This window comes from Sus scrofa, chromosome 15 (assembly GCF_000003025.6).
Source record: "Sus scrofa isolate TJ Tabasco breed Duroc chromosome 15, Sscrofa11.1, whole genome shotgun sequence".
In the NCBI taxonomy this organism is placed as follows: Eukaryota; Metazoa; Chordata; class Mammalia; order Artiodactyla; family Suidae; genus Sus; species Sus scrofa.
In genome coordinates, this window is record NC_010457.5 from 15,276,244 (window position 1) to 15,295,824 (window position 19,581).

Genomic DNA, 19,581 nt, shown 5'->3' on the forward strand with positions numbered 1-19,581 from the left:
CTTGTATTCTCATGGGAAAGACAAACAGCAAACAGATGTAGAGCTCCTTTAATGCCAAAGACAGAAATTCAAAGATGACACATAAAAGGAAACATGACAGACTCCCACGAAGAGATGTGAGCCCCAAGCCCCACAGGACTGGGCAGTATTGGTGATCCAACCCATGAGAAGTGAGGGTTCCAGCAGGTACAAAGTGGCTTCCTTTGCCAATTACACACCACCCAGACTGTTCCATAGGCCACCAGCCTAACTCCTTAACAGGGGCTGGTGGAACTATTGGTGTCAACTATGGGACACAAATCAAAATACAATTTTCCAGGCTGGTGTCCCTTAGCAGAACCTAATCTCAGGCCTGATTGGAACTGTTCCTAAAATAGGGGGATTTCTTAATAGAATAGAATAGGGGGATATTCTTTTTGTGAACACCTTCAGGAAACATGCTTGGAAAGAAGACCAGGAGTCACCTTGTGTGAAAGCGTTTTCCACTGAATATTGCCATGATTATGTCACTTTGGAAATACCATCTCTCTATTTAAAGCCAGATATTGAGTTTCTGATTTGGCTTCAAACATAAAAGGAATCAGAGAAATTGTAGATGAATCCATGAGACCCAGCTAGAAATAGGTTTTGATTTCTAGTATTGGCCAAATGCTTTACTGAATTAAGTAAACTAGTGAAGAAAATAAAAATTAAAGAGAAGAGGTTTGTCCTCTCTTCATTGTTTTGGGGGGGTTGTTGTTTTGTTGTTGTTGTTGTTGTTGTTGTTGTTGTTGTTTTGGTTTTTTTTTTTTTTTTTTTTTTTTTTTTTGCTTTTTAGGGCTGTACCTGCAGCATATGGAAGTTCCCAGGCTAGGGGATGAATCAGAGGTGCAGCTGCCGGCCTGTGCTACAGCCACAGCAACGGATGATCTGAGCCGCATTGTGTCCTACACCACAGGTTGCAGTAACTGCTGGATCCTTTAACCCACTGAGTGAGGTGAGGGATCAAACCTGCATCCTCATGGATATTAATCAAGTTCTTTACCTGCCGAGCCACAACAGGAGCTCCAAAATTAATGAGTAGATAACTATTCTTCTGTCTTAGGAAACAGTAAGCTTAAGAAAGAGTGTATTTTTGCTTCTGAGGAGGGGTCAACCAGTCATGTTTTGAAGGACAGGAGCTATGGATCAATCATCATGGAGCAAGCCTCCTTCTGTCCTTTTCAGATGACACTCTGAGACTAAGACAGTTCCTCTAAGTCTTTCCCTATAAAGGAGACTTGTCAGGGGCCTCCAAGTTCCCTGGTGGCCTAGTGGTTAAGGACCCAGTGTTATCACTGCAGTGGCTCAGGTTGCTGCTGTGTTGCAGGTTAGAGAGTTTGATCCCTGGCCTGGGAACTTCTGCATGTTGTGGGAACAGCCAAAAATAAAAATAAAAAACAAAAAACACTGGCCCAGAAGGAGCCACATCCTCCATTGGTCACATGCATTCTCAAGAGGAAAAGCTCAAAGTGTAAAAGTTTTCTTCCCTAGAACAGGAGCAGAGACGGGGACAAGGGGAAATTTGTGCTACTTCTAGTTCTGAAACAATTCTACTCCTTTCCTTTGTAAAGTATCTAAGGCCACTAGTGCTCAGTTAGGTCATGTGTGGGGGCTAAGTTTCATTTTGGCTATGGCCTCCACAGACCCTGCACTGTGGCATGGGCCCTGTCTGCCCAGACAATCTTGCCTATCTGCCCCAGTATCTTAGACTGGCTCCTAGAAGGTCCATGACAGGACACTGTTTGTTACCCCTTCTGGCCTGAGCACCTCTGAGCACATGCCGGTGCTCAGAAACTGACTGCTACCACCTGGGTTGGACTTTTCCCAGTAAATGACATGGATATCACTTTGCATCTGCTCGCATCCAGTGACTAGTCCCTTTCCATGTCAATCCCTCACTTAGAATGTCCCTGTCCAAGTCCAGTTATCTTACCTATGCCCACATATGCCACAAGATACAGCAAGAGTGATTTAAGCTTGTTGTCTAAACTTGATTAAGACTGTAACACTCAGTCCATCTGAATTCCTATAGCCCTTACTATCCATCCAACTCACCTGGTAACTTGCATATATCATCCATACTATTATCTATCCATAGGTGTGTACGTAGGTACACATAAGCATCCTTTCTCTCAAACTGGATGCTGTGCTTCTTTAGAGCAAGACCACAATTCATACCCTGCATTCTCAGCATCTTACATGCTACCTCCCCTTTGTAAGTACAATGAAATATTTATCATCAGGGGTAACTATGATTAAGATTTGTCCAATATTATCTTAGTAGACTCAATGCCTTATACCCTGAGAGAACTGTACCTGCCCATGAGCAGACTACACAGATGAAGAGAAGAAAATTCATCCCTCAATCAAAATGATAAGTATCAGGCAAAATCAGCTTTGTCCATCTGGAGTAGGGCCTGCTACAAGATCAGAACTATCTCTGGCTTTGGGGCTGAAGAGATACTTCAAAGATGCCGCCGATGGATGCTCTTATAAGGGATCTCTGTTAATCAAGTCACCAGAGGAACCAACACAGTCCAACCGCTATACAAAACACAGTGGCTGGTGCTTATGGCACGATCCAGGATCGTGGCTAAGAGGTCACTTGCACTGATGACATACATTTAAATTTCTAATTTCCTATCTCTTTCTTAACCTCCAAACTTCCCTTTCCTACTATTCACTGACCTGCCAATGTGGACAGCCTATAAGCACCCCAGACTCATCACATTTGAAAGCTGACATTGTCTCTTTCCCTAAATGTCCTCCCCCATCGCCCTTACGTTCCTCATTTCTACTTAGAACTCTCAAGCACACCCTTTCATGCCTCTGTGACTTTTAATATTCTTTTCCCTTTGCTAGGATTTTTTTTTTTTTGGCTGCCCCACGGCATATGGAATTCCTGGGCCGGGGATCAGATCCAAGCCACAGTCACAACCTAAGCCAAAGCTGCAGCAACACCAGATTCTTAACCCACTGTACTGGGACAGAGAGCAAACCTGTGTCAAGACACACAAAATGCTGCCCATCCCATTGTGCCACAGAGGGAGCTCCAGGAATTCTTTTTCACCTGTGAACTGCTGAGAAAAGTTCATTTTTACATGATTAAAAGTTCATTTTGCCATCTCTTCTGTGTCATCCCAGAGAGCCATGTTGTCCTGAAAAAATAACAGATCTAATTTCGAATCCTGGTGCCTATAACTCGACCTCCACTGAATTCACATTTCCTTGGCTGTAATCTCTACCTCAGAGGGTTATAAGCTTCAACTGAGATATTCTCCAAGAAGAGCCTGACACAGGAGATGGGATCTGGGAAGTCCCCCAAGGATACAAGCCATTGCCCCCTCTCTCCTGTCCCTGGGCTACCACAGCACATGAATCTATTGACTACAGCCAAGGTTATGTGGTGTTCCCATGCCAACCCTCCTGACCCTGACCTCTTCAATAGGAAAGCCTACAGCTCAGCACCACCAGTGGGCACTCAGTACCTATTTATTTAATTCAGGAAGACTGGACCCAGATCAGCATCCAACTCTAGGACTCAGGATGTTGAGTTAGCATCACTGAGTACCAGCAGGATGGCACTCTCAAGAAAAAGAGTACCATCTCTAGTACCATCAGCTGTAAATAGTTTATAATCTCTAGGATCAACTCCTTTGGGGAATAATGTAAAGAATTCCATGTGGGATACACTGACGTTTAAAGAGAAGAAGGAAGACACGGAGCAGGTAGTTGGGGCCATGCCTGGGCGAAGCCCACACTTAAGTAACAGGGAAAGAACAAGAGGTAGCAGCAAAGGAAAGGAGAGGGGGACATCAGGACAAAGCAGTGACAGAGAAACAAAAAAGAAAGGAATTCCAGAAAGAAAGGAGAGGGTCCATGGCACTGAATATCAAAGAGAGGTTCTTAGATTTATGCCCCAAAAAAGCTAGCTTTGGGGTTTTGGTTAAGGAGAAGACCATTTCAACAGAGAGTGAAAACCGGAGACTGCAAGGGGTTAAAAAGTGAGGGAAAATCTCCAAAGAAACTAAATTAAGTCTAGCATCTGTATATGAATAAATGTGCAGAATTTTCAAGTCCTGATATTTGATAGCCGCAGCAGAAGCCAAGACAAGACAAGTGGGTCCTGCTTCCCACTTGTCAGGACTCTGCCACACCACGCTGGAAGGCCCTTTTCTGTGAACACTGAGTTCCCCCACTGCAGCTACACGACTCATCCAGACATCAGCCGGCTGCCTCATTCAACTAAAGGCTGAGATTCCGATGGATTCCTGACTTGCATCATTGACAATTTCATCACTTATGAGACTGAGGGAGAAGCCAGGGGAATAGCTTTTCCTCAATTAATTTTAATCAACAGTCAGTCCTGAATGATGGAGAGGATGTAATAAAAACTTTTGGGGGAAAGTGATGAAATCGTCTTGTAATAGTCCAGGAAGAGAAAGCTGGTCATAGTCAGATATGGCTCACAGGATGCAGGAGGGTGGATTTTCATGTTTGATTCCCCACCCCTCCATCCCCAAGGCATGGGGTTCCTAAATGGGAAAAACAGGGTCCTAAATCCAGCTCTGATTGTTTAGGGTCTTTTTAATTAATGACTTCAATAAACTCATACATATTAAAATTGAAGGTGACATAAAACAGAAAGAGGACTTAGAGGACTATATCAGGGCTTCCCAATCACTCATCAGCTAAGTAGGATGAATTGAAACTAATAGGATTAATTTTAATTGGAAAAATAGAAAGCTCTGCCCTGGGGTTAAGGAAAGAACAGAAGAAATGTAGGATAGGAAAAGGATAAAGATATTAAATAAATTTAGGCTTTAAAAAATTAGGGAGGAATGTTAACATTGCTGAAGATAAGTACTTAGAAGCTGGAAATATAATACATAACTTGCAAACAGGAGAAAAAAGAATGGGAACTTTTTAAATCAAGCAGAAAACCAGAAAGGAGAAAAGAAGAAATGACGAAAGCATAAACTAGATGACATACATGAGCCCAATTATATCATTTTTAAGCTCACCTGTTAAAATCCAGAATATCAAATAGTATTTAAAAATAGCTATACACTGTATACAAGAATAATCCCCAAATAACATTGGAGAATTTGTAAGTAATGTAAAAGCAAAAGAAATGCAGAAAAAAAATCTTAGCAGAAAATGTCTAATACAGTAATATTTTTATAAGACAAAGTAGAGTTTAAGATGAATACAAATAAATTAATGCATTTATTAATGTAATTAGTAAATATATTAATAAAAGGAACTACCCCCAGGAGCAGATAATGCTCATTAAATTACGTACAGAAATGTAGGATAGAAGAGTTCGATTTAATGGCAGCTCATATGAAAATGATGAGGTTTTGCTTTCTTAAGTTTAATAATGGCCAAGGGGTTAACACAACTGCTTCCAAAAGTCTGGGATAACATTGAGAGTGTGTAGAACAGCTCAGATTAAGACCCACTTTCTCTGCACTATTGAAATCTATCTAGAGTGGAATGATCAGGTCTGGGTATGTTATCTTGAGACAAACATTGTCAAACCAGGGAACCTCCAGCAGAGACTGACCAGGATGAAAACAGAATGAAAAAAAAAAAATTCCTAAGTAATAGCTGAAGAACAGGAGAAAGAGAAAAGTTTAGAGGAGCTTTTCAGCTAAAGTGGGCACTGCAGTGAGGGTGGAGCCAGGACTGGAATAGAGACTATCTCACTACAGAGAGCATTCCAGCCATCTCAACTACTCTATTCTACATTTCCTCTCTACAAAAATATCAGAAGAAAATAAATCATTTTTCTAATTTCAGCATTTAAAAGATATTCCTAACCATAACATGAAGATCACTGCCATGAACAAAAAGAGGTCTTTTCTTAACAAGATACATATTTGAAATTTGGCATAGAAAAAGAACACACCCTCACACCATGCACAAAAATAAACTCTAAATGGCTGAAAGACTTAAGCATAAGGCAAGACACCATCAAATGCCTGGAAGAGGACATAGGCAAAATATTCTCTGATATTAACTTTACAAATGTTTTCTCAGGTCAGTCTCCCAAAGCAACAGAAATAAAAGCAAAAATAAACCATTGGGGCCTAAGCAAACTGACAAGCTTTTGCATAGAAAAGGAAACCATAAAAAAACAAAAAGACAACTTACAGAATGGAAGAAGATAGTTTCAAATGATGCAATGGACAAGGGCCTAAATCTCCAAAATATACAAACAACTTATACAATTCAACAGCAAAAAGGCCAACAACCAATAGAAAAATGGGCCAAAGACCTGAATATATATTTCTCCAAAGAAGATATACAGATAGCCAACAAGCATTTATTTTTAGCAAATAAAAACTACCACTGGTGTGGAACAACCTCACATCTGTCAGAACGGCCATCATTAATAAGTCCACAAATAACAAATACTGGAGAGGGTATGGAGTAAAGGGAACTCTCCTGCACTGTTGGTGGGAATGTAAGATGGTACAACCACTATGGAGAACAGTATGGAGGTACCTTAGAAAATGATACATAGAACTACCATATGACCCAGCAATCCCACTCTTGGGCATATATCCAGACAAAACTTTCCTTGAAAAAGACACATGTACCCATATATGTTCATTGCAGCACTATTCACAATAGCCAAGACATGGAAACAACCCAAATTTCCATCAATAGATGATTGGATTAGGAAGATATGGTGTATATATACACAATGGAATAGTACTCAGCCATAAAAAAGAACAAAACCATGCCATTTGCAGCAGCCTGGATGGAACTAGAGACTCTCATCCTGCGTGAAGTAAGTCAGAAAAAGAAAGACAAATACCATATGATATCCCTGACGTCTGGAATCTAATATATGGCACAAATGAACCTTTCCACAGAAAAGAAAATTATGGACTTGCAGAATAGACTTGTGGTTGCCAAGGGGGAAGGGGAGAGAGTGGGATAGATTGGGAGCTTGGGGTTAATAGATGCAAACTATTGCTTTTGGAATGGATTAGCAATGAGATCCTGCTGTGTAGCACTGAGATCCATGTCTAGTCACTTATGATGGAGCATGATAATGGGAGAAAAAAGAATGTGTACGTGTATGTGTAACTGGGTCACCATGCTGTACAGTAGAAAAAATAAATAAATAAACAGTAAATTGCAAATATTACATCTTCAACTCAGAAATAAAAAAAAAGAAAAAGATACAATATACAAAGATTAGGTAAAGACACAATAAACAACAGAGTTACAATACAAAATACAAGTGAAGACAAAGAGAAATTAGATTACTCACACAGGGTTAGTGAGACTGTAAAACAGTACAGTCACTTTGGAAAACCATTCAGAAATTTTCAATAAAACTAAACATTCATTGATCATACAACCCAGAAATCATATTCTTGGGACTTTACCCCAGATAAATGAAGACTTATGTTCACATAAAAACCTGCACATGTACGTTCATAGCAGCATTATTCATAACAGCCAAACACAGGATACAACCCAGATGTCCTTCAATAGGTAAATACTTAAAGAAACCTTGATGCATTCAGATCACAGAACACCAATCAGCAATAAAAAGAACTATTTAGACAAGCAACAACTTGGATGAATTTCTAAGAGATTATGCTGAGTTAAAAAAATTAGTCCCAAAAGGTTAATTAGTGTGTGATTCCATTGTATACAACATTTTTGAAATGACGAAAGCTTAGAAATGGAGACAACATTAGTGGTTCCAGGGGCTGGTAGGAGGAGGAGGGCTCAGCATTAAAAAAAAAAAAAAAGGTGGATAAGCTTATAAAAGGGCAACATGAGGGATCCTGTATTGATGCTACTGTTAAGTATCTTGACTGTGGTGGTGGATACATGAACCTACACATGTGATAAAAACTGTACAGAACTATCAAAAAGACAGTAACAGGTGTCAGCCGGGAAAAACTGGAACCCTCAAACATTGTTGGTAGGAATATCAAATGGTAGAGCCACTTTGAAAAACAGTTGGGAAGTTCTTGGAAACATTAAACATGGAGTTACTATATGATTCAGAGATATGTGCCAAAGAGAAATAAAAACATACAAGTCCACACAAACTTGCAATCAATGTTCTTAGCAGCATTAATTGTAAGAGTCCAAAAGCAGAAACAACCCAAATGTTATCATCTGATGAATGAACAAAATAATGTGGTATATCCACACAATGGAATATTATTCTACAGTAAAAAGGAATGAAGTATGAATACATGCTACAATGGGAATGAATCTTAACATGATATTCATGCTAAATGAAATAAGACAATCACAAAAGATCACATGTTATATTAATCCATTTACATGAAATGTCCAGAATAGGAAGATCCATAGGGAAAGTAGATTAGCAGTTACATAGAGCTGGAGGGATGGACAAGGAGTGACTGCTAATGGGTAAGGTTTCTTCAGGAGTGATGAAAATGTTCTAGAATTAGATAGCAGTGAAGGTTGCAAAGCTCCATGAAAATACTAAAACCACTGACCCAAATACTCTGATTTTTAATAAATTTTATAGAACTAAATACACACACTTTAGTGCAAGTAAAACTAGGGAATGCTGGATAGTACTGGACAGTATTGGTGAATTGTATCAATGTCAATATCTTACTTGTGATGATATTATACTACAATCTTGCAAAATGTTACCATTGGGGGAATGATAAAACGTATGCAAGATTTCTCTGTATTATTTCTTCCAACTTCATGTGATTATGGAAGCTTCTGAAAAACTTCACAATAACCATATGCAGCAAAACTTCACATTCACCTACATACCCTTGCTCATCAGCTCATCAGTGCTTGAGGAGCAATACTACTTTCCGCTCCTCCTTGTTTTACAAGAAGGTGTGATGCTCTTGCCAACAGTCTAAATTAGAACCCAGCTAGAAAAGGATTCTGGGACATGTTTTCCTAGGATTCCAGCCCCTCTGATAAAGGAAGATCATAGAAGAGATCAGGGATAAAGATAGATAGATAGATAGAGAGAGAGAGAGAGAGAGAGAGAGAGAGATAGATAGATAGATAGATAGATAGATAGATAGATAGAGAGAGAGATAGAGAGATAGATAGATAGATGATAGATAGATAGATAGATAGAGAGAGAGAGAGAGAGAGATAGATAGATAGATAGATAGATGATAGATAGATAGATAGATAGATAAAAATAACAGAAATATAAATTTATATCCGTTCAAAACACACAATGTAATGTTTAAATAAATCTGTGTTTGAAATGATACACATAATGTCTTAGCCTGTGTTCCCACAAAGTAACACCTACAACAAAGTTTGATGTGTGGATGGTTTATTGGGGATATGACCCAGGAAGCAAGAATGGAAGAGTAGGAGGGTTGAACAGCAGAGAAGGGAGAGAGTAAATAAAGATAAAATATCACGTTGGCCATTGAAGAAGGAAACTAATCGCTCCATCTCTTTCTGAGAAGCCGAAGCAGCAGAGGGGCCTGCCTCTTTGCTCAAAGGTTCGGGTTGCATATGTGGGGCGGTTCCCTCAGACATGTCACACATGACAGCACCATGTCAGAGAAGCAAAAGGCCCATAATTAGTGGCTAAGGGGAGGCACTAGTCAGGTTACACTCATGGGAAATGTGGAAACTTACAAAGTCATGGCTGGTGATGATAAGGAGATTGGATGCAGTGCACAGGAGATATCTGAGAAATACTGGATGATTCCAATTACACAAAATACATGTGTCAGACTGAAAAAAGAAAACGTCTAGAAGGAATTTTAGCAATATGCTAGCAGTGTGTCTCTCTGGGCTTACAAAATTGTGGATAATTTTTGGTTTTTTTTTTTTTTTACTATGTTCTTATACTTTTATGCTTTCTACAGTGAACACATGCTGTTTATGTAATCACAAAATGAAATAGAGATTATTTTTAAGTAACTGAGCTATGTAGTTTGAGGATGAATATTTATACAAAGACCAGATGGTCTAGATATAAGATCTTGTACTGGGTGGAAAGTTGACCATTTGAGCTCTCAGATTATAGTCTAAGACTCTGATAATCAACCCTCAATGCCCAAGGAAGCACAAGGCACAAAGTAGGCACTCAGCTCAACATACATTTGCCAAAGGATGAATACTTTCAGGAGCACAGATAAAGAGTTAGAAGATTCCTGCTCCTAGGAGTTCAGAATCTCTTAGAAAATAAAAAGTGAGACTTAAAAACTAGAACTACCAGATGATTACACTCCTAGGTATATATTTTTTTAAAAAAAGTATATGTCCAGCGTTCACAGCAGCACTACTCACAATAGCCAAAAGGTGAAAACAACCCAAATGTCCATCAGTAGATGGACAGAATAGACAAAACGTGGTCTATCTATATAATGAAACATTGTTCAGCCACAATAAGGCATAAGGTACTGATATATACGGCACCATGGAAGACCCTTGAGAACATAATGCTAAGTGAAAGAAACTAGACGCAAAAGGCCATAAAATATGTGATTCCTTTGATGTGAAATATACAAAACAAGCAAAATCTATGAAGGGAAAAAAGTAGATAAGCAGTTGCTAAGAGCTAGGGGGAGGGAGGAATGGGAGTAATTACTGGGAATGAAGTTTACTGAGGGGCAATGAAAAGGTTCTGGAAGCAGGTAGTGGTGATGGTTGTGCAACATTCTGAATACACTAAAAATCACCAAACTGTGCTCCTTAAAGAGGTTAAAGTGGTAGTCTCCTCTTATGTGACTTTTATTTCTCTTACTCATGATAGTAAACAGTTCTAAGTAGTGTTTTAAAAGATGTTTGGTCCCAACCCAGGCAGTTTAGAGCCTGGTATCTCACACTCAACAGACTTTACACATTAATATTATCAGCTGCCCATGGTGACTGCAGCCACAGATGATGATACATCACTGATGATTTTAAAGTGGGAAAATGGAATGACTACAATCATGGGGAAATCAGTACAGCAGGGACATGGAGCTCAGATTTGAGGACAGGGAGCCTGTAAGACTTTCCCATTGCAACAGTCCAGGCACGAGACACTGGGTCTAAATCTGAAGAGTGACAGTGGGAGAGGAAATGAAAATAGAATACAAGATGTATCTGAAGGAAGAGTTGATAAGAGAAGAGGAGCATCCACAGGGAAAAGCCTTTACTGTCTTCCAGTCCCCATTCACCAGAGATAGGCTGTGTGACTTATGGAAAGTTACCTAACAGCTCTGTGCTTTATTTTTCTAAGATTTACAATAGGGATAAAATGGTCCATCCTGCAGTGTCACTTCAAGGATTTGTAATTAATAATGTGTAAGGATTAATCATTTGTAATGTAAATACTTATATTAATAATGTATTAATATAATATATTAACAATGTATTAATAATGTATTAATATAATATATTAACAATGCATTAATAATGTATTATAATAATGTATTAATAATGTATTAATCTACACAGACACTGCCACATGGTAAGCATTTCATAAATGATAGAAAATTTTATTGCATATGATTATAAAATAAAATTGTATGATTGTGTGTGTGTGGTGTATTAACAGATTGGAAGCAGGAGAAGTAAACAATTACTAATTTAATAGAAATGTGAGGTGAAGATTTGAGTAAAAGGTAAGTAAAAACATAATATCTTTTATCTTAATATTTATATCTATTTATCTTAATAGATATTTGGGGCCTGAAAAATAATGGTTCACAGAATATATGCAACTAAAATTTTCTAGCTGGAAATTGACATTATACACATGCAGCTAAATATAGAACAGGGATAAAATGGTCTAGTCCCTTTTAAGTAATTGGACTGAAGCTTCAGACTAACTGGGGAGGTTACTCAGTAGGCTTAAACAATAAAAGAAACAGATGAGCTCCCATAATGGGAAATCCAGAGGTGGCTCAGCTCAGGATTATTTATTTTAAGGGGTCTGGGACATCTTTCCCCCAGCAGCCAAAATGTGCTGGTTTATCTCCAGATCTGCTATCCTCATGGTCACAACATGGCTCCACCCACTTCAGGAATTACATCAAAATGTGACAATGAAAAAACTCTTTCCTGTGAGGGAAATATATTTCCCCCTCTCTTCTCTGACTAGGTTTGGGATAAATTCCCTTCCCTAGACCAATCATTAGCAAGAAGACTTGGACTCCTAAATTTAGCTGAGATAAATCTGGATTTACCCCCTGAGTCAGGGAGGGGAAGAGGGGAGACTGAGATAAAAGACAAAACCAGCTGCTGGGTAGCAGGGTCTCACCAGTGTGCATCACTGGCTGAGTCTGGGTCCAAAGCCTAGGCAGGGGGCTCTCCAATTCTTCTCACTTTCACGTGACCCCTGTAGACGACAGCTGCCTTCTAGCTGCTGACCCTTTCCACCTCCTTTTCAGAATCTGTATTTTGGTGTCCTTTAGATGAAAGAGCTGTCCCGCAGCTCTCCCAGGCATCCAGAGTGGAGTTATCGCCATGGTCCTGGAACTAACTCAACAGAGCAAGAGGGACGTGGTGGCTTTTCCTCACTTCCCCACCACTACCTGCAACAAGCCCCTCTCTGGTACTGTCTTTGCAAACCAAGGATAGGTTGGATCAGTTACATGGACTGACTGACTCCCTCTAACCGAGTCACACAACAGGCAAGAAGGTGGATTGGCTGGTTGGCTGGCAGATGGTGGCAATGGGTGGCTGGCAGATGGTGGAAGGTTGCCCAGTTGCCAAGAGGAGCAACAAGCCTGGGTCCAGCAGAACATAAGCCTTTTGTCTCACTGATCCATGTGGCAGATTCCATCAGCATGATTTCTCCCCCCTCCTAAGGTCCCCCTTGTTACTGACTGACCAGGAGGTGGCATCAGAGTGTTGGCTAACAGAGATGGCCACCTGCAGTCCTCCAGATGGAGGGAAGTGGGGAGCCCAAGGGAACTTAGGACCCTCACCTCACTCTCACTGAGCAGGAAACCCATAGCAAGCCAATCTAAAAATGCTATCAGGAAAAGAACATTAGCCCACCTCTCTATCTTGCCAGGTGTGGATCTAAGTCATTTTAGAATGACAACATTTTCTTGCAAAATACCACAGACTTGCTACGAAATCCCTTGATAACAAACATCATCAATGAGACAGTTTGTTTTGAAAGTTCAGCCTGCTGGCTCCAATGCTTTTACAAGGGGTCCCCGGAGAAAACTGTCCATCAAATTTTTCCTGGGTTGGGCCCACATTTTAAAAAGTATTGTCTACCAAACAATTTTTCCAGCAATAATTAATTTCCTCTCCCATCTTATACTATGAAAAGTTGTATTTAACTGGGCATGCAATAAAAACCAGAAATGGGTATTACAAATTTTCCATTAAGCAGTTAAAATTTTTAATTGAATTAAAATTAAAAGCACACATATCAAAAGTGTATGGCTCAATTTATCTTCGCACACTGAACACACCCACATAACCAGCACCCAAATCAAGAAAACAGAACCTATGTCAGATTTTTTTTTTTTTTTTTTTTTGTCTTTTGTTGTTGTTGTTGTTATTTCTTGGGCCGCTCCCACAGCATATGGAAGTTCCCAGGCTAGGGGTTGAATCGGAGCTGTAGCCACCGGCCTACGCCAGAGCCACAGCAACGCGGGATCCGAGCCGCATCTGCAACCTACACCACAGCTCATGGCAACACCGGATCGTTAACCCACTGAGCAAGGGCAGGGACCGAACCCGCAACCTCATGGTTCCTAGCTAGTCGGATTCGTTAACCACTGCGCCACGACGGGAACTCCCTATGTCAGATTCTTTTTTTTTTTTTTTTTTTTTTTTATTTTCCCACTGTACAGCAAGGGGGTCAGGTTACCTATGTCAGATTCTTAACAGAACTATGTCAGGAGTTCCCGTCGTGGCGCAGTGGTTAACGAATCCGACTAGGAACCATGAGGTTGCGGGTTCGGTCCCTGCCCTTGCTCAGTGGGTTAAGGATCCGGCGTTGCCGTGAGCTGTGGTGTAGGTTGCAGACACGGCTCGGATCCTGCGTTGCTGTGGCTCTGGCGTAGGCCGGTGGCTACAGCTCCGATTCAACCCCTAGCCTGGGAACTTCCATATGCTGTGGGAGCGGCCCAAGAAATAGCAAAAAAAAGACAAAAATAAATAAACAAATAAATAAATAAATAAAATATAAGTATTAAAAAAAAAAGAACTATGTCAGGTTCTTAACCAAATTATGTCAGGTTCTTAACCTGCTGAGCCACAAAGGGAACTCCAACATGTATTCTTTATCTCCAGCTACCTTCAATCAACATTTGATAAGATCAGAATTCCTGTTGTGGCTCAATGAGTTAAGAACCCAACCAGTATCCATAAGGATGCATGTTTGATCCCTCGCCTTGCTCAGCGGGCTAAGGATCCCCCATTGTCTCAAGGTAAGTCATAGGTAGCAGATGAGGCTCAGATCTGGAGTTGCTGTGGCTGTAGCATAGGCTAGCAGCTGCAGGTCTGATTTGACCCCCAGCCTGGGAACTTCCATATGCAGCAGCTAGGGACCTAAAAAGACACACACACACAAATTAACAAGGTCCATGTAACACATAATTAAAGATCATTCATCCTCAGTGCCTAGGGCATATTTTACTGTATGACTACCCTACAATTGACTTACCAGTTCTGTTATTTATGGGCATTTGTGTAATTTCCAGGTGTTGACTATTTCCAACAGTATAGCTTTGAACATCCCAGCACCTGTTTTTTGAAGAATATATTTGAGCATTCCTATATCTGGTGCCCAATCACCTGGCAGAGGTAAAATGCCAGGCCCTATGGTATGTGTATGTTCAGTGTTCAGCTTTGGTACATAGATTCTACTACACAGCAGACTCTGCCAAGTGGTTCCCTTAGACATTAGAGATTTTTAAAATATGAAAAAAAAACTTCTGGGCCCTGTAACTGCCTTCATGGATCCCTTCAAGGTCTAGGGACATGAGTTAAAACTTCTATTTAAAAGAAATGTATTATCTTGTCCTGTCGTCATGAAAACAGGTGACACTTACTATCCCTTACTTCAATTATTCTGACACTGTGATGAAATTTTCTTTCATCCCTGTTACCCCTGAACTGTAAAAATCTTCCCCACAGGTGACATCCAGCTGACATCTCTGTGCTCACCTGAGGCTTCTTTGTGTGATAGGGACCCTGAGGCTCAGAGACTTACATGATCACACTGAGGATTGGGGTGACCTCCATAACCACATCCTCTATACACACAACCTCTCTTCTGTGTCAGGGAGAAAGGGAGGAAGAACAGGGTTAGAAAGGCAGATGCTTTGGGGTAGACAGACCTAGGTCCAGACAGGGAGTTGGTCGCTCTCTGGTGTCAACCTGGGATGTATGACTAACAAGGACAGTTGTTTGGTCCCATCCATGAGCGTATGATTACCACTGCTTTTCTAAACCCAGCACTTTCCTTCCTGGTGATTGAAAAAGGCGATTAGAATCCTAAATGTCCATCAACAGATGAATGGATTAAGAAGATATGGTACATACAATGGAATATTACTCAGCCATAAAAAAGAACAACATAATACCATTTGCAGGAACATGGATGCAACTAGAGATTCTCATACTAAGTGAAGTAAGTCAGAGAAAGATACCATATGATATCATTTATACGTGGAAACTAAACTATGGCACAAATGAATCTATCTGCAAAACAGAAACAGACTCACAGACATAGAAAACAGACTTGTGGTTGCTGGGGCAGGGGAGGGAGTAGAATGGACTGGGAGTTTGGGGTTGGTAGATGCAAACTATTACATTTAGAATGGATAAGCAATGAGGTCGTAAGTGCAGAGCACAGGGAAACTATATCCAATCTCTTGGAGTAGACCATGATGGAAGGCAATACTAGAATATGTCACTTTGCTGTACAGCAGAAATTGGCAAAACATTGTAAATCAACTATACTTTAATAAGAAAAAGGAATGAAATCTAAATGCCTGGCCATGCCTGTAAGGCCCCGCCTGAACTGTGCTTCTCCTGACCTTTCACCTTCTTCTTTGCTCTTGGTGTCCCAATTATGTGGGTGCCTTTTCTTCCCTCACACAAGCAAGCAAGGTGCCTTTTCAGAGCCTCTGTACATGCTGGGCCTCTTCCCCTTGATCTCTACGTGGCTGCCTCTTCCTCGTGGTTCAGGTCTCAACTTAAACATCACCATCCTTGGAGTGTACCCTTCACCCACCAAACCTTACAAAGCAGTCCCCTACTCTCTCTATACCATTAGCCTATTTAATGTTTTTTAAGCATATATAATTCTGTGACATCACTTGCTTATGTGTTTATTGCCTTTTACAAACAGAACAAAAGACCTGTAAGGACAGTAATGATAATTCTTTTTTTTTTCTTTCTTTCTTTTTTATGGCTGCACTTGTAGCATATGGAAGTTTCTAGGCTAGGAGCTGAATCAGAGCCGGCCTATGCCATAGCCACAGCAATGCCAAATCCAAGCTGCATCTGCAACCAACAACACAGCCTGTAGCAATGCCGGATCCTTAATCCACTGAGCAAAGTCAGGGATCAAACCTTCAAATAATGATATTTCTTATCCATTACTCTACTCCCCAGCACTAAGCATAGTCCCTGGCACATAACAGGTGCTCAATAAATGAGGAGTGACTGATTAAAGTCCAGGTGAAAGAGCATGCTGATCCAGATATAGCTATCATTGCTCGTCTTTGGAAAGAATAGCAAAAGCCCAGGTCCTGCTCACCAGAGCTTGATACTTTCCCCTCCTGAGCCCAGGATTAGCAACTGCACTGGCCCTAAGACAACTACTCATCTAAGAACACAACACCTCTCTCTCATCTCATTTCAACAAATCAATGTCATGGACTTTCTCTTCAGCACAAACTTGTGCTGATGGCTTTCTGTGAATTGGCAATACACCAAGAGGATTATTTAACTTGTCAAAAAAGGAAATTGTTGGCTGTGGTCAGTGCAAACCTGATTCTGTCCCTCCTAGCTTCCTGGGCTCTGGGAGCCAAGACACCATCGGTGGGGAAGCCACCCAGCAGGACCAACCATATGTGATCATAGGACACCACATTGGCTAAGCCCAGCAAGGGCAAGAAGCACTGCTCTGTCTGCTCCTGGGGCCCTGGGGCCCTGAGCCAGCAGTTTCAAATAACTCCCGCCACTTAACAGAAAGAAGGAGCTTCATTTGTTGGAATTCCTCAGATTTAAAAACAATGTGTATCAGTCCTTTTGTCTTTTCCTAGGAAGTGTGAGTTACCCAAGTTATGAACTATGTGCTCTGCTAACTTCAGGGCTGGTCAATACTAGCAAGAGGTCCAAAGAGAATATGAAATAATGAAGATGTGGAGAAGCTATAAGTGTTCTTCAAACAGAACACTTCAATACCTAGATTTCATCGGACAGAAAATGAACTAGAATGATGTAATAAACTCTGATAGAACAGAGAATCTTTTTTTTTTAATATTTTTTGTCATTTTTTTTTTCCCACTGTACAGCAAGGGGGTCAGGTTATCCTTACATGTATACATTGCAATTACAGTTTTTCCCCCACTCTTTCTTCTGTTGCAACATGAGTATCTAGACATAGTTCTCAATGCTATTCAGCGGGATCTCCTTGTAAATCTATTCTAGGTTGTGTCTGATAAGCCCAAGCTCCTGATCCCTCCCACCCCTCCCCCTCCCATCAGGCACCACAAGTCTCTTCTCCAAGTCCATGATTTTCTTTTCTGAGGAGATGTTCATTTGTGCTGGATATTAGATTCCAGTTATAAGTGATATCATATGGTATTTGTCTTCGTCTTTCTGGCTCATTTCACTCCGTATGAGATTCTCTAGTTCCATCCATGTTGCTACAAATGGCATTATGTCATCCTTTTTTATGGCTGAGTAGTATTCCATTGTGTATATATACCACATCTTCCGAATCCAATCATCTGTTGATGGACATTTGGATTGTTTCCATGTCCTGGCTAAATCCCACTCTTTGGCATCTATCCGGACAAAGCTCTACTTAAAAGAGACACTTGCACCCGCATGTTCATTGCAGCACTATTCACAATAGCCAGAACAGAGAATCTTAACATTGGCTTGGCCCAGACCCTATAAGACGACATACAAATGGATCTCAAATACCATCTGATTATTCACAACTTTGATCCTAAAGCACCTATCCCAACCCACTGGTGAATCAGAACCCACATGGCCAGATCCCACAGGCTTCTGGAAAGACTTCTCTCCCATCAGAATGGAACCTGCCTTCCCTCTGGGCCAAGATGATGCCACAGGCTCTCACGTCAGTGCTCCTGCCAGGATGAACACTGTGTTCATCTCAGTCCCAGCGGAGGAACCCAGACAGATTGGGAACCATCCACACACCCACATCCCCTCTGAACCAGCTGCTTAGAACTCCACAGAGCTCACTGCAGCCATGAGGTCGGGCTGCAGCTAGTGATGGCTGGGTACACCCTGCTGGGGCCCCAGAAACACTGGGTGAGATCTCTGTTCAGGGTCCTGGTATGTCCATTGGCCAGTGTGAACACAATGCCTGCATGACACAGCTGGTACCCACACGTGGTTTCAATCTCAAGACTCCTGGCAGAGGAGATGGGGAAGCGGGCCTGGTGGACAGGTGCAGCACAGGCACCAGGAGTTGAAGCTCTGGGGGCTAGCAGAGCCCACCCAGGCTCTCAGAAGCCTCCCCTCTGCAGAGCTCCAGTCTGCTCCACAACAGGGTTCAATTGGTAGGAAATCAGGCCAGAAGGGAGCACAGAAATATTCAAGCTACGAAAATAAGAATGAGGAATGCAGAACAAGAGCCTGCAATTAGCATGGAGGCCATAGCAATCAGTGCAGGCACACTGGCAAGCCCTTTGGGGTCCCAGGCTGCCTCTCCAAGTGGCAATGGCCTCACAATTGTTCTAGAGAGACCTCTGATACGTAAACCTTTGATTATATATGCTTCCCCAGAATCACAATTTATACTGCTATTATGGGGTATCATCCTCTCAGTGACCTAAAAGGGCTCTGGGTCAGAGAATGTAAAAACAAATGGTGTGCAGTCCACAGATGAGGACTTTGGTTTTGTTTTGGTTTGGTTTTTGGCTTTTGGCTGCACTCACAGAATGCAAATGTTCATGGGCCTAGGATCGAACTCATGCCATAGCAGTAAACAGAGCCACAGCAGTGATAATAACAGATCCTTAACCCACTGAGCCACCAGGGAACTCCCAGGGCTTTTTTTTTAAATGTGAATTATTTGCCAACATTTACATTGAGAAATTGCACATTATAATCCATATTTACAATGCCTCTTGAGAAAGCCGAAGATCTGTCCAAATTGAGCTTGCTATTCAGCATGGCAGTACCCAGCCAGAGCTCAGAGCAGTCTCCAGGTGGGCCATCCACCTGGCTCACCTCCTCACTTAAACAGCTGACCCCATAGGAATTTCAGTTTGAGAGCCCTGGATTCAGCACTTGGTATTCCAAACAGAGGGTGCTGTATGAATGTGTGGTGCGGTGGGGGGTGAGGGAGGTCTGGGGTAACATTAACTGTGGTGGTAGCTG

At 41.3% G+C, this 19,581-nt stretch overlaps 1 protein-coding gene across 1 annotated transcript in view; it reads right to left on the reverse strand.

Annotated features, from left to right (window-relative positions):
- THSD7B (thrombospondin type 1 domain containing 7B) overlaps window positions 1-19,581 on the reverse strand; it is a 1,521,641-nt gene that overhangs the window by 1,187,249 nt on the left and 314,811 nt on the right.